The sequence below is a fragment of the Corylus avellana genome, chromosome ca1 (genome assembly GCF_901000735.1).
Source record: "Corylus avellana chromosome ca1, CavTom2PMs-1.0".
Taxonomy (NCBI): Eukaryota; Viridiplantae; Streptophyta; class Magnoliopsida; order Fagales; family Betulaceae; genus Corylus; species Corylus avellana.
In genome coordinates this window covers 43,040,903-43,053,062 of record NC_081541.1, presented here as the reverse complement: position 1 = coordinate 43,053,062, position 12,160 = coordinate 43,040,903, and positions in this window count along the sequence as shown.

The window sequence follows — 12,160 nt, the reverse complement described above, 5'->3', positions numbered from 1 at the left end:
GACTTGGTTTAAAACACCATGTTTCACACTTTTACTCAAACACCACTTCTCCTCTTTTTCATGAATAGAAATTTGGATTTTTCTTTTTCTTTTTTGGTGATGTATATTTTGGTAGTTGTTGGTGCCAATTTGACTAAGAAAATTACTCTTTTCAAATTCATCAGTTTTTGACTTGGTTTAAAACACACTTTTACTCAAACACTACTTCCCCTCTTTTTCATGAATAGAAATTTAGATTTATTTTTTTTTAATTTTTTTTTTCTTTCTATTATATTCTTCATTTGTGATGTATATTTTGGTAGTTGTTGGTGCTAATTTGATTAAGAAAATTACTTTTTTCAAATTCATTTTGGATTTGGTTTAAAACACCATGTTTCACACTTTCACTCAAACACCGGTACCACTTCCCCTCTTTTTCACATATAGAAATTTGGATTTTGTTTTAAGTTTTTATTTTTATTTTTTATTTTTATTTTTTCCTATTCAAAGCGAGAAAGGGGGATTGGATTTGGTTTAAAACACCATGTTTCACACTTTTACTCAAACACCAAATTCCCTCTCATTAAACGTAAGTTTTAAACTAAATGTCAGATTTACATTTCGAATGTAAGTTTTGCGTTGAACTCTCAAATATATCTGTCTCACCCTTAACTTCGACGAATTTTCAGTTTCTTTCCCTGATCAATAGAGATTCATGAGGATGTATTTTGTTTGTTAAATGTAGGTTACTTTACATTTGCAGGCCGCCTTAAAAAAGAATGATAAATAAACCATTTGTTTCTTTATTTTTTGTTGTTTTGTGCTAACTTTTATATTATTTTTTTAACTTCTGTTCTAAAAGTAGTTTCATTTATTATTATATATTGAGATTTGAGAAGATGTTTAAAAAAAAAATTATGTATTTGACAAGACTTTTTTGTATACAAGTGAATTTAATTGAAACCAAGAAAGTACATAGAAAAGAAATTAATTAATTTAATTAATTTTCTATTATATTACTATTTTTCATTTTTCTGCAACAAATACAAAAGACAATTCATTTATGTTATATTAATATTAATTTTGATTAAGTCCTGGAAATTGTATTTGCAGATCGTGTTAAAAGATAATGGTAAATAACGTAGTAGAGAACGATAAATAATCTATTTGTTATTTTTATTATATGTGGCTCTACACTCTGAATTCCATTTTTTGTCCTTATTGGTTGATTAAATTTTTATATTATTTTTTTGCTTTTTGTCTAAAATTAGTTTCTTTTATGTTATAATTAAATTGATCACTTATTTCATCAGTTGGTTTATGTTATGATGACCAGGATAAGTATTAGAATATCAGCTTTAAGAATCATGTGTTATCTAGGCTACTGAATGTAGTTTCGATTTATCCATTACAACTGCTCTAACAACCGATCGAGAATATATATAAAATTCTAATCCATATTGCAACTCATTCCATGCATGTGAATGTAACTTTTTATTTATTTATAATTTTTAGATTTTGTTCATCCATTTTAATGAAGATTTTGTTTATTTTATATTCATTAAAAAAAATTATTTATTTTGCTTTGTATTTATTTCGAATGTTCAAAATTATATGAGTTTTATTTGTATTGAAATATAATAGGTCTATATTTTAATTCATTTGAATGTTTTATGGGATTTTTTTTTTTTTTTCATTTTGTGTGACTTACTCGGATTTTCATGCATTTTTGGATTTTTTTTTTCTTCTCTTCTTAAGAGCAAAAGAAGGAAAAAAAAAAAAATTATTTGATTGCATAAAAGGAACATAAACTCTTTCAAAACACTAAATGTATAATGAAGCATTGAACCTGACGTGAAATGATTTATTTGATTGCCTTAAATTTTGAGTGAAATTATTTGTTTTTGTTTATTTTGCTCTGTATTTTTTTTTTTTTCTTTCTAAATGTCCAGAATTTATGAATTTTATTTGTATTAAGATATAATAGGTATCACACCATGTGTTCTCGATCTCTTTCCCTAATCGATAGATATCAAGGATCGATTTTAATTGTTGTTAATTTGCAATTAGTTTATTTGATGAAATATGTGTTTTTCTTTAAAAAAAATGTTTGGGTTATGAAATTTGTTTTTGAAGGGGTGTGTTCAGAGAGAATGATAAATGATGTAGCAAAGAAGTAAATAGTCTATTTATTTTTATTTTATTTTTTGTGGTTATGTGCTTTTGATTCCATTTTTTTGTCTCTATTTTTTGTTTTAATTTTTATAATATTTTTTTTACTGTAAACGTAGTTTTTTTTAACGTTATATATACGAACGATTGTCAAAAGAAAAAATATCTAATTGACATGACTACTTTCTATACCTATGAATTTCATTTGGATTGAGAAAAGTATATGGACAAAAACTTTATAATGCAAAAGTATGGTTGGAATAAAAAAAAAGAAAAAAAGCTCTATTTGATTGGACTTCATCCTATACCTTATAAATTTCATTGCTTATGTTTTTGTTTATGCTTTTGAGTCAAGAAGAAAGATAACTGATATAATTCATTTATTTTTTAACCATGATTTAATGAAAGTTTTTTTTATTTTTGGTAGCCAATTAATTAATTGAATGAGGAGAAGGAAATTAGTTAGTGTAATTTCTCAAACTTCTCACTTTGAAAGTATTTTAAATAAACTTCTCTCTCAATGCTTCTTTTTTTTTTTTTTTTTTGTCATTTATACATCCACTAATTATTATTTTTTTTTTTCTGTCCTATCATTTTTAAAAACAATCCGTGCATTTACGCGGATAAACTTTCATTATATATAATAGGAGAGTTTTAGACAGGTGAGTTTAAGAGTTTGACACGTGGCATTTTATTTATCTGACAAATCATTATATTAAATGAAACGGTGCGTTTGAATTTTTTAAAGTTTTAAGTAGAATAGGCTAATATTATGACATGTGTCATTCCATTTAAAATCAAAACACACGTGTTTTTTTCAAACTACCATTTTTCTCAATCTCAACTGCCATCAAACATTATTTATCCTCACGTTATCTAATATCAAATCATCTAATCTTCTATATATAATAGGGGAGTTTTTAGTAGAATGACATAAAATTGCGACATGTGGCGTTTTAAAATGCTACCAAGTGTCATTTTAAGTTAAAAACAATCAAAAGTTGTTATGTTTCACACTTTCACTCAAATACTGTTTCCTCTTCCATTAAATTTGATAAACTAACCGTCTTTACATTTTAAAACATTACATACGACAACGAAAAAAAGAAAATCATCTTCGTCAACAAGGTTCTCTTCTCTTTCTTTTTCTTTTTGTGCTTCTTGAGAAAAAAAATCAGATTTAATTACGTTTGTACAATTTTTGTTATCTCCAAATGGTTTTCTCCTCCTCTTCAAAATATGTCAAAAATCAGATTTAATTACGTTAGTACATTTTTTGTTCTCTCCAAGTGTTTTTCAGTTTGTTTTGATTTCAATATTTTGTTTCACTTTCACTCAAACATGGCTTCCCCTTCCATTGAAGGTGATAAATTAACCGTCTTTACAGTTTAAAACATCACAGACTACAACAAATAAACAGAAAATTATTTTCGTCAACAAGGTTTTCTTATCTTTCTTTTTCTTTTTGTGCTTCTTGAGAAAAAAAAAGTTCCATTTAATTTGTACAATTTTTTTCTCTCCAAAATTTTTTCAGTTTGTTTCTAGATCGTCTTCCTGTTCAAAATATTTCAAAAATCAAATTTAATTAGGTTTGTACACATTTTGTTCTCTCCAAATGTTTTTCTTCTCCTGCTCAAAATATTTCTAAAATTAGATTTAATTACGTTTGTAAAATTTTTGTTCTCTCCAAATGTTTTTCAGTTTGTTTTGATTTCAATATTTTGTTTCTAGATCGTCCTCCTGTTCAAACTATTTCAAAATTTAGATTTGATTCTGTTTGTACAATTTTTTTACACTTCAAACGTTTTTAAGTTTGTTTTGATTTCAATATTTTTTCAAATTAAAAAAAAAAAATGTATAAACACATACTAACAAGAAATCATATTTGCAATTGCAATTCATTTAACTACAAATATTTACACAAACTGTTCAAAAACAATGTCACTAAAACTATAGTAATATTTGTCTTGATTTTTTTCTTTTTCAAATTATCCTAATTTATCATGTTTGTAAATATAGAATACAGGTGATTGCTTTTTATTTCTTTTGGAAATAATTTACAATACGCCTAGAGGTATAGCCATTATTTTTCTTGAATTTTTATTTAATACCTTTATTTTGTTTTGTAGCATTAATTGCTTAATGTTGTTAGTGTACGTTTTTCTCTATAGATTTCCTTGCTATATAAATATTACAATTAATAAAATGAATTGTTATATAATTATATTATTTAGTTGAAATATGATTCAAAACAATGTCACTGAAACTATTGTTATATTTATCTTAACTTGTTTACAATATATATATATATATATATATCATGTTTGTAATTAAATGCAAGTGATTTCTTCTTCTTTTTTCTTTTTTTTTTTTCATTATTCTTCTTAATTTTTATTTAGGTTCTTTACTTTTTTTTCTAGCATTAATTTCTAACAATACATTTTGTTTGTATTGCACTCTTTAGTTAAAATAATTAACATGGCAGATCTATAATTGATATGCTTTTAAGGTTGTTTTAAAATGCATTCCTATTTTTCATTTTTGGTTAAATTGAAATTAAGATTGATGCCAATTTTTCACTTTTAAGTACAAAAACATAGCATTATCATATAATAACACCCGTGCATGTCGCAGGTTATAGAGTTTTCTGTTTGTGTTTTTTATAAGAGATATGACGATTTTTTAGTTTACGATATTGTACATTGATAGTTTTTTTCCTATGTTTAATGCATATTGTTTAGGTGCTTAATTTTTTTTTTGAAGTGGTAATACTCTTTATTCATAAATGAACAAGAATACAAGAGCCTTAGCTCTAAGAAAAAAGAGCGTTAAGCTCTAAAAGGACAATGTTGGAAATACAAACAGGAATTTCCTCAATCCAAATTCTATCAGTGTCAGTCCTAGATGCCTCCTTAGCCAAAATATGAGCAGCTTCATTTGCTTCGCGCTTCACATGACTAATCTCCCAATGTCGAAAGGACCTTAACACCGTCTTCGTGTCTTCCACAATCTGCCCATACCTTAACCAATTTTGAGATGTCTCCCTGATGGCCTTGACTACCGACATCGAGTCTCCCTCTAGCAAAATCTCAAAGAAGCCAAGCTCCTGGCAGAATTCTGCTGCATGAAGGGCTGCCAATGCTTCTCCAGTGACAGGTTCGTGGACGGCCTGGATCGATTTGCTTCTTGCTGCTAGAACATGACCTCCCTCGTCTCGTATGATCACACCAATTCCCATACAGCTATTGTCCTTTGAGAAAGCTATATCCCAGTTTGCCTTGTATAGACCCGGAGGTGGAGCCTGCCATTTGGATTTCAACTTTGCTGTCCCTTCTTCGCCTGCATTAGCCTCTTGAGAATTTGCCTGTGAAAATTGTAACAGGCTATTTCTGGCCATGTTTGCAACTATAGTTGGGTGAGTAAAATCACCCCCATGCAGGACCACATTTCGACGCTGCCAAATCCCTTTTGACGTGATAACAAAAAGTTTCAGGTCTTCTTCGTCCAGCTGCCGCGCCATAGCGTCAAAGAGATCCAAAAAAGTTCTACAGTCCATGCTGCACTTTTGAAATTTCCGAGTGCTAGAACCCCATACATCTTGTGCCGAGGGACAACCCCATAAGATGTGAATAACCGTTTCCCTCTCCTGGCAACAGAAGAAGCAAATCTCATCCTCAATAACGCCTCTTCTTTTAAGATTTACCTTTGTAGGCAGGATATTTTTACATGCTCTCCAAGAAAAGACTTTTGAGGAGTTTGGGATCTTCAAATTCCATAGAGTCTTCCAGACCTCCTCTCCACTCCCTGGGGTAGATCCTTCTCCATTTTTTCTGTCCTGGCGCTCCTTCTCAATGTGATACGCGCTTTTTACAGAAAATTCCCCGGTGTTTGTGCCACGCCAAATTAATTTATCCGGTTGATGATGGGTACTAATGGGGATATTGCAGATAATGTCAGCCTCCACCTCACCAAAAATCTCCCGAATTAACTCCCTTTTCCATTGAGCTGGGTTTGTGTCTATAAGGTCAGCCACCTTCGCTTCCTTGGGTAAAATCTTACATGGGGCCTGAACAGAATAGGTTGTCGAGCGGGGGAGCCACTTATCCTCCCAAATGGACACTGTTCGGCCATCCCCGATCCTCCAAAAAATCCCTTCCTGAAAAAGCTTCCTGCCCTCTAAGATACTCCGCCAAGCATAAGAGGGTTTGTTCCCAATCTTTGCAGTCATATAAGAACCCCGAGGGAAATACTTTGCCGAGATGACCTTGGCAGCCAGACTATCCGGGTTTTGCATGAATCTCCAACTTTGTTTCGCCAATAGTGCTTTGTTGAAACACACAATATCTCTAAAACCCATCCCTCCGTTTGCTTTGGCAGTGCTCATTTTCTCCCAACTCATCCAGTGAATTTTGTTTGCTTCCTCCGAATGACCCCACCAAAATTGTTGCATCATCTTATTCAAGTCCTTGCATAGTTCTTTGGGGAGTAAAAAGATACTCATGCTGTACGTCGGTATGGCTTGTATCACCGCTTTGAGTAAGACTTCCTTCCCAGCTTGTGAAAGCAATTTTGTTTTCCAATCCGAAATTTTCCGCTTCACCTTATCCTTCAAAAATTGAAATTCCCTCACTCTGGATTTTCCCACAAGAGCGGGAAGGCCTAAATAGGAGTCATAGCGTTGTGAAATCGGAACACCCACTAAAGAAGACAACTCATCACGAGCAGCTTGAGGTGTATTACGGCTAAAGAAAACCGCAGTTTTTTCTTTGTTTAACCTTTGTCCTGAAGCTCGTTCATAGAGGTCCAAAATATTCACCATATGCCCCCAATCCTGCGAAGAAGCTTTACAAAATAGAAGACTATCGTCAGCAAAAAATAAGTGATTTATTCGTATACCTCTTGGGGAGGTAGGGACCCCCCTAAGGATGCCAGACATCTCTGATTGCTGAAGATGAGCACTAAGAACCTCCGCACAAAGAATGAGCGGGTTTTATTGGAGCAAAAAAAAAAGTATATAGCGAAGACAACTCTTTTCTATTATATTAGTATTTTTCATTTTCTGTTTGACTTTATATTTTGTGTTCCTGTTCTTATCTTTTCAATTTTCGTCTTTATCTTCTATTCTAATTTATATATTTTGTTTAATTCTAATTGCTTAATTTTCCCTTTTTGTAAATTTTATAATGAATTAAGGGAAATAATGGTGAGAAAGTTTTCTATCATTGTTTTTGATACAGGTATGACAATTTTTTAGTTTACGCTGTTGTTCATTATATATATAAATATTGTTTGATCAAGGACATTGCGTAGGAAAAAATAAAGCATAGAATAAAGAATTGATCAACAACATTGGCTTTTAGAGTTTTTATAATAGATTTTGATTCTTACCTTCAAAATTTTTATGAGGTTATATCAAATTAATTTTTGGGTAGCCTAATAGTTAATATAAGAAATATGATGTGTGTGATAATGTGTTATTTTGATAGTCAGGAATATTTACAAGACTCATTTAGGTACTTATAAGATTGTTACAATTAGGTTTTTATGGTGGGTATGAGGAATGCTAAGCTTACAAACACATTTTACAAAAAATACTTTTACAAACTGATGTGGTACAGAAAAACTAAAAATATATAAAAATAAAAGGTTTTTTTGCATGATTATATAGTCAAAAAAATATTTATAGTTCCTTTCGTTTTATACTACATCTATAAGTACAACTATTTAATTTGTTTCAATTTATAAGGATTACACTTTATAAAATTATAATTTAATGATAACCATGATTTAATGAACCTTTTTTTATTCTTTTTTATTTTGGATAGCCAATTAGTTAATTCAATGAGGAGAAGGAAATTAGTTAGTGTAATTTCTTAAACTTCTCTCTTTGAAAGTATTTTAAATAAAGTTATTTTTTAGAATGCAATTATGCAAGGATAAGGCCTAAGGGCATGGAAAAATGACTTGAGCATTTGTATTGTTGTAAAATGTAAATGGTCTCTCAATGATTTTCTTTTTCTTTTAAAGCTTTATAGAAGGGTTTTTTTTTTTTTTTTTGTGGTTTTGCTTATGTCATTTATACATCCACTAATTGTTATTATTATTATTATTTTTTCTGTCCTTTCATTTTTAAAAACGTACAACCCGTGCATTGCACGGGGTACAAGCTCGTTAATCTTAATTACAAACATTTGTAACTCCCAAGACTTAATTTGTAACTCTGAAAAACTATCCATATACCTCCCAGCGGCTTCTTCTACACGAATCATCTTCACTAACGAACCTTGTTTGCTTTAACACCGAACTCTAGTGACCGTAGACATTTCTATGGTTTGAATAACAATAATAATGAAATTAGGAGAAGGTTTGAAACTGTTTAAGCTCAAGAACACTTCTCCAATATCAATGAAACATTGCCTCTCAAGGTGTGTGAACGTTGTGGCTTATGAGGCTTGTATAAAAGTGCAGAAAACTTAAGTTTAATGAGCAAGTAGATTAAAAAATATCACAATTTGGGGCTGTGCTTCTTGAATGACAGCTAGGGTTTCACAACTTATCGCATCAAACATTCAAACGGTGTGCGATCGAATGTCTTAGATCTAACTTAATGGCAATCTCGATCAAACGTTGTGCGATGATTGACTGTCTGTGATCATTATTGCAACCAGGACATCTGTGAGTCTTTTAATTCAGCCTTATTCAAATTGGATTTGATCGTCCTTGCGATCGAGCCTTTCTGGAACATGAAAATTAATGCCTCGAAATCTTGGTTTGAACGGCATGTGATTGTGTCTACGATCAAGGTATTCTAGAACTTGTTCTTGAAGTGCCGAACAGCCGTTTGATTAGAGGCTGCAAAATCCAACGGTGCACCTGCTCCGCGGAATCCAAGCCCCTTGCCCCACCTCTCCTTCACTAAGCCATCTTGGGAAAATGGTAGGAAAGATAAGGAAAAGAAAGAAAATTTGTTTCTAAGCTTTAAGGTTTCATTTTTTTTTTTTTTTGCTTTTGAAGTATTGGGTTCAGTGAAAGGGAAGTTTTTGTTGGGTAGATTTACTTGAAATTCAAGTTTCAATATATATATATATATATATATTTTCAGCAGCCAAACAGTTCTCTAGTAGCTAGTTACTGTACCCAAAGCTAATAGAGAACAGTTTGATGATTATACATTCATAGCTTGTCATGTGCCACATTGCTGTGCATATTCGTTTGATGTTCTAGTGTCAAGTAGATACCAATTAACATTTCTATACACATTATCTACTACTCCCCATCTCTTTGAATTATGCTAAAGCCACAGCCGCATCCTACTTTTAACATTTTTGCCCAAATCCAAATCCCTACTGAGATAAGTTTCCTGTTCTTGCTTGCCAAATTCATGGAAATAGGAGTGTGCCCTTGGTTACTTAGCTCTTAAAGCATGTTGGGTTTTCTAGTGTTGGCAATTTCAATGTCAAGACTAGGTTTTGGGTTTAACTTGGCCTTAAGATGAGGTTCAAAGGTTGGTTCAAATTAAGATTAGGAGAGCTCATTTGCAATCGAAAGGCGATCAAACGAGAACATGATAACTTAGGGGTAAAGTGTAAACATAAATTAATTCGAGGGTAAAGTATAAACATTGGTTTTTTTTTCCCAATGTCATATACTTTGTGTTTGTCGGGTAAAGTGTCAATTTTTAAACACTGAGCACAAAATTGCAAATTTGTGGATACTTCATAGGGGTAAAGTGTATTTAACCCAATAAATTCAATACTACACCATATATAATATACTAACTTACAAAGTTACTGATATTCAAAAAAAAAAAAAAAAAAAAAAAACTTACTAAATTACTAACAAGTAATTCAATAGTATTTTGTATACAAAGTTACTATTATTTTGTAATAGTAGTATCTAATAGTTAATAACTTAATATTGTATACGTACAAGTAACATAGTTATTTATTTATTTATTTATTTTTTAAATCTAGTAACATAGATAGTTAATGTCATTATGTTACACACACTAATTACTATTATCAATATAGTATTATTTAGTTAACATGTTGAAATGTTAATGCTTAACACGGGTCAAGTATATAATGTCTATATTAATATATATTGTATCTTATATGTAAACATTTATATACTTATATGATTGTATCATTATATGGGTCACTATTAAATCATTATATATGATCTAAATCTAAATTGTTAAGTTTTGACTTTCTACAAATTGTGATTATAATTTATAAATGATAAGAATACATTAATTACTTAATTAATAATCTTTTAATCTACTAATTTATGAATGAAATCGTGTAAGTCGGGTCGGGTCGGGTTCACGAACCTACTCAAGTTGGGCTATTCGATCGTTATGCGGGTCGAGCTCATGAGCCCCCATCGAGTTTAGTCGGGCGAGCTGGGTATGTGTCATTTACTAATCGAGCGAGCTTGTAAAGTTATGAGCCTGGCTGAACAGTGTTGAGCTCGATTTCGAGCCGAGCTTAGCCAGGCGGGCATCGAGCGGGCTCACTTGACCTTTAAAATTATCTGTTTAAAAAAAAAAAAAAGCACGTCATTGCTGAAAATCATTTTTTTAAATTAAACTTTTTGTTTACGAAATCAAAATACCATCACTCTGAATGATATATATAGGCCTTGATGGCAGTGCTGCTTCTGACTATTTAGTCCGTGTTGTCAATAATGTCAAGCCCATTGGGCCATTGCTTCTTCCTACTCCTTTTAGTACCCACTAGCTTGTGAGTAAGAGCTTCCTAGTTGTCACCTTACTTATTTATAAGCCAATCCTTAGGTAGGCAACCATACGTAATTGTCTAAAACTTAGTTGACCAAGTAAAATTCCTTTGGTCTCGAGACCGTTATGCTCTTTTCCATCACTTGTAGGTCCAAAATCGCTTTCTTTGACGGTGTCAATTCTTTTGATGAGCCGAATTATTTATTTGACTAATTCCCAATCATTCTAACGATGACGTTATCCCCTTTGTCTTTATGTTTTTATAATTCCAACATTTTCTGTGACTTGCTGATCCGATACCTCTTTCTTTGACGATATCAATTTTTTGATGAACCGAATTATTTATTTAACTAATTATTTCCAATTATTCTAACGATGGCGCTATCCTCTTTGTCTTTTATGTATCTGAAATTCTCCCATTTTCCCCTTCCCTTTCCCCGCATTGAATAGAAGAAGAAGAAGAAGAAAAGGGTAAAATTCCTTTCAATTGTAGTAGAAAGTTTAGTTGTATTTGAACACAAACATATGAGATACAGATGTTGTATAAATATTTTAATACAAGTATTGTTTTGGAAAGTTAACAAAAACACTTCACAGTCATTTATTTCACATATATATACTTTAACAATGTAAAGAAGAATAAGGGGTCTTCCACTAACACATTTATTCAAAAGTCGAAGTAGAACTGACAGTTAGAGTAGAGTATGTACTATTTTTTATTTGGATATTATGTTATTGATAGCATTTTTTCTACATCAAGAGATGTCTAATAAATGTAATAGACGGAGTGCCAATTTGGGGCTCGACCTTGGAGGCGTGTTAGGAGGTGGCGACGTTGGTTGAGGTACTATGCTCGTGATTAATTTTGGCAAGTGCAAGGGTTGGTTTTTCCTTTGTTCTGCAGTAACAGCTTCAGACAATTCAGGGATTGGCCCCGAAGGTGATTTAGGAGCTGGCGGTGGTGGTTGAGATACTCTTGTGATTAATTCTGGCAAGCGCAATGGTCGGTTTTTCCTTTGTTCTGCAGTAACAGCTTCAGACAATTCAGGGATTGGCCCCGAAGGCGATTTAGGAGCTGGCGGCGGTGGTTGGGATACTCTTGTGATTAATTCTGGCAAGCGCAAAGGTCGGCCTTTCCTTTGTTCTGCATTAACAGCTTCAGACAATTCAGGGATTGGCCCCGAAGGTGATTTAGGAGCTGGCGGTGGTGGTTGAGATACTCTTGTGATTAATTCTGGCGAGCGCAATGGTTGATTTTTCCTTTGTTCT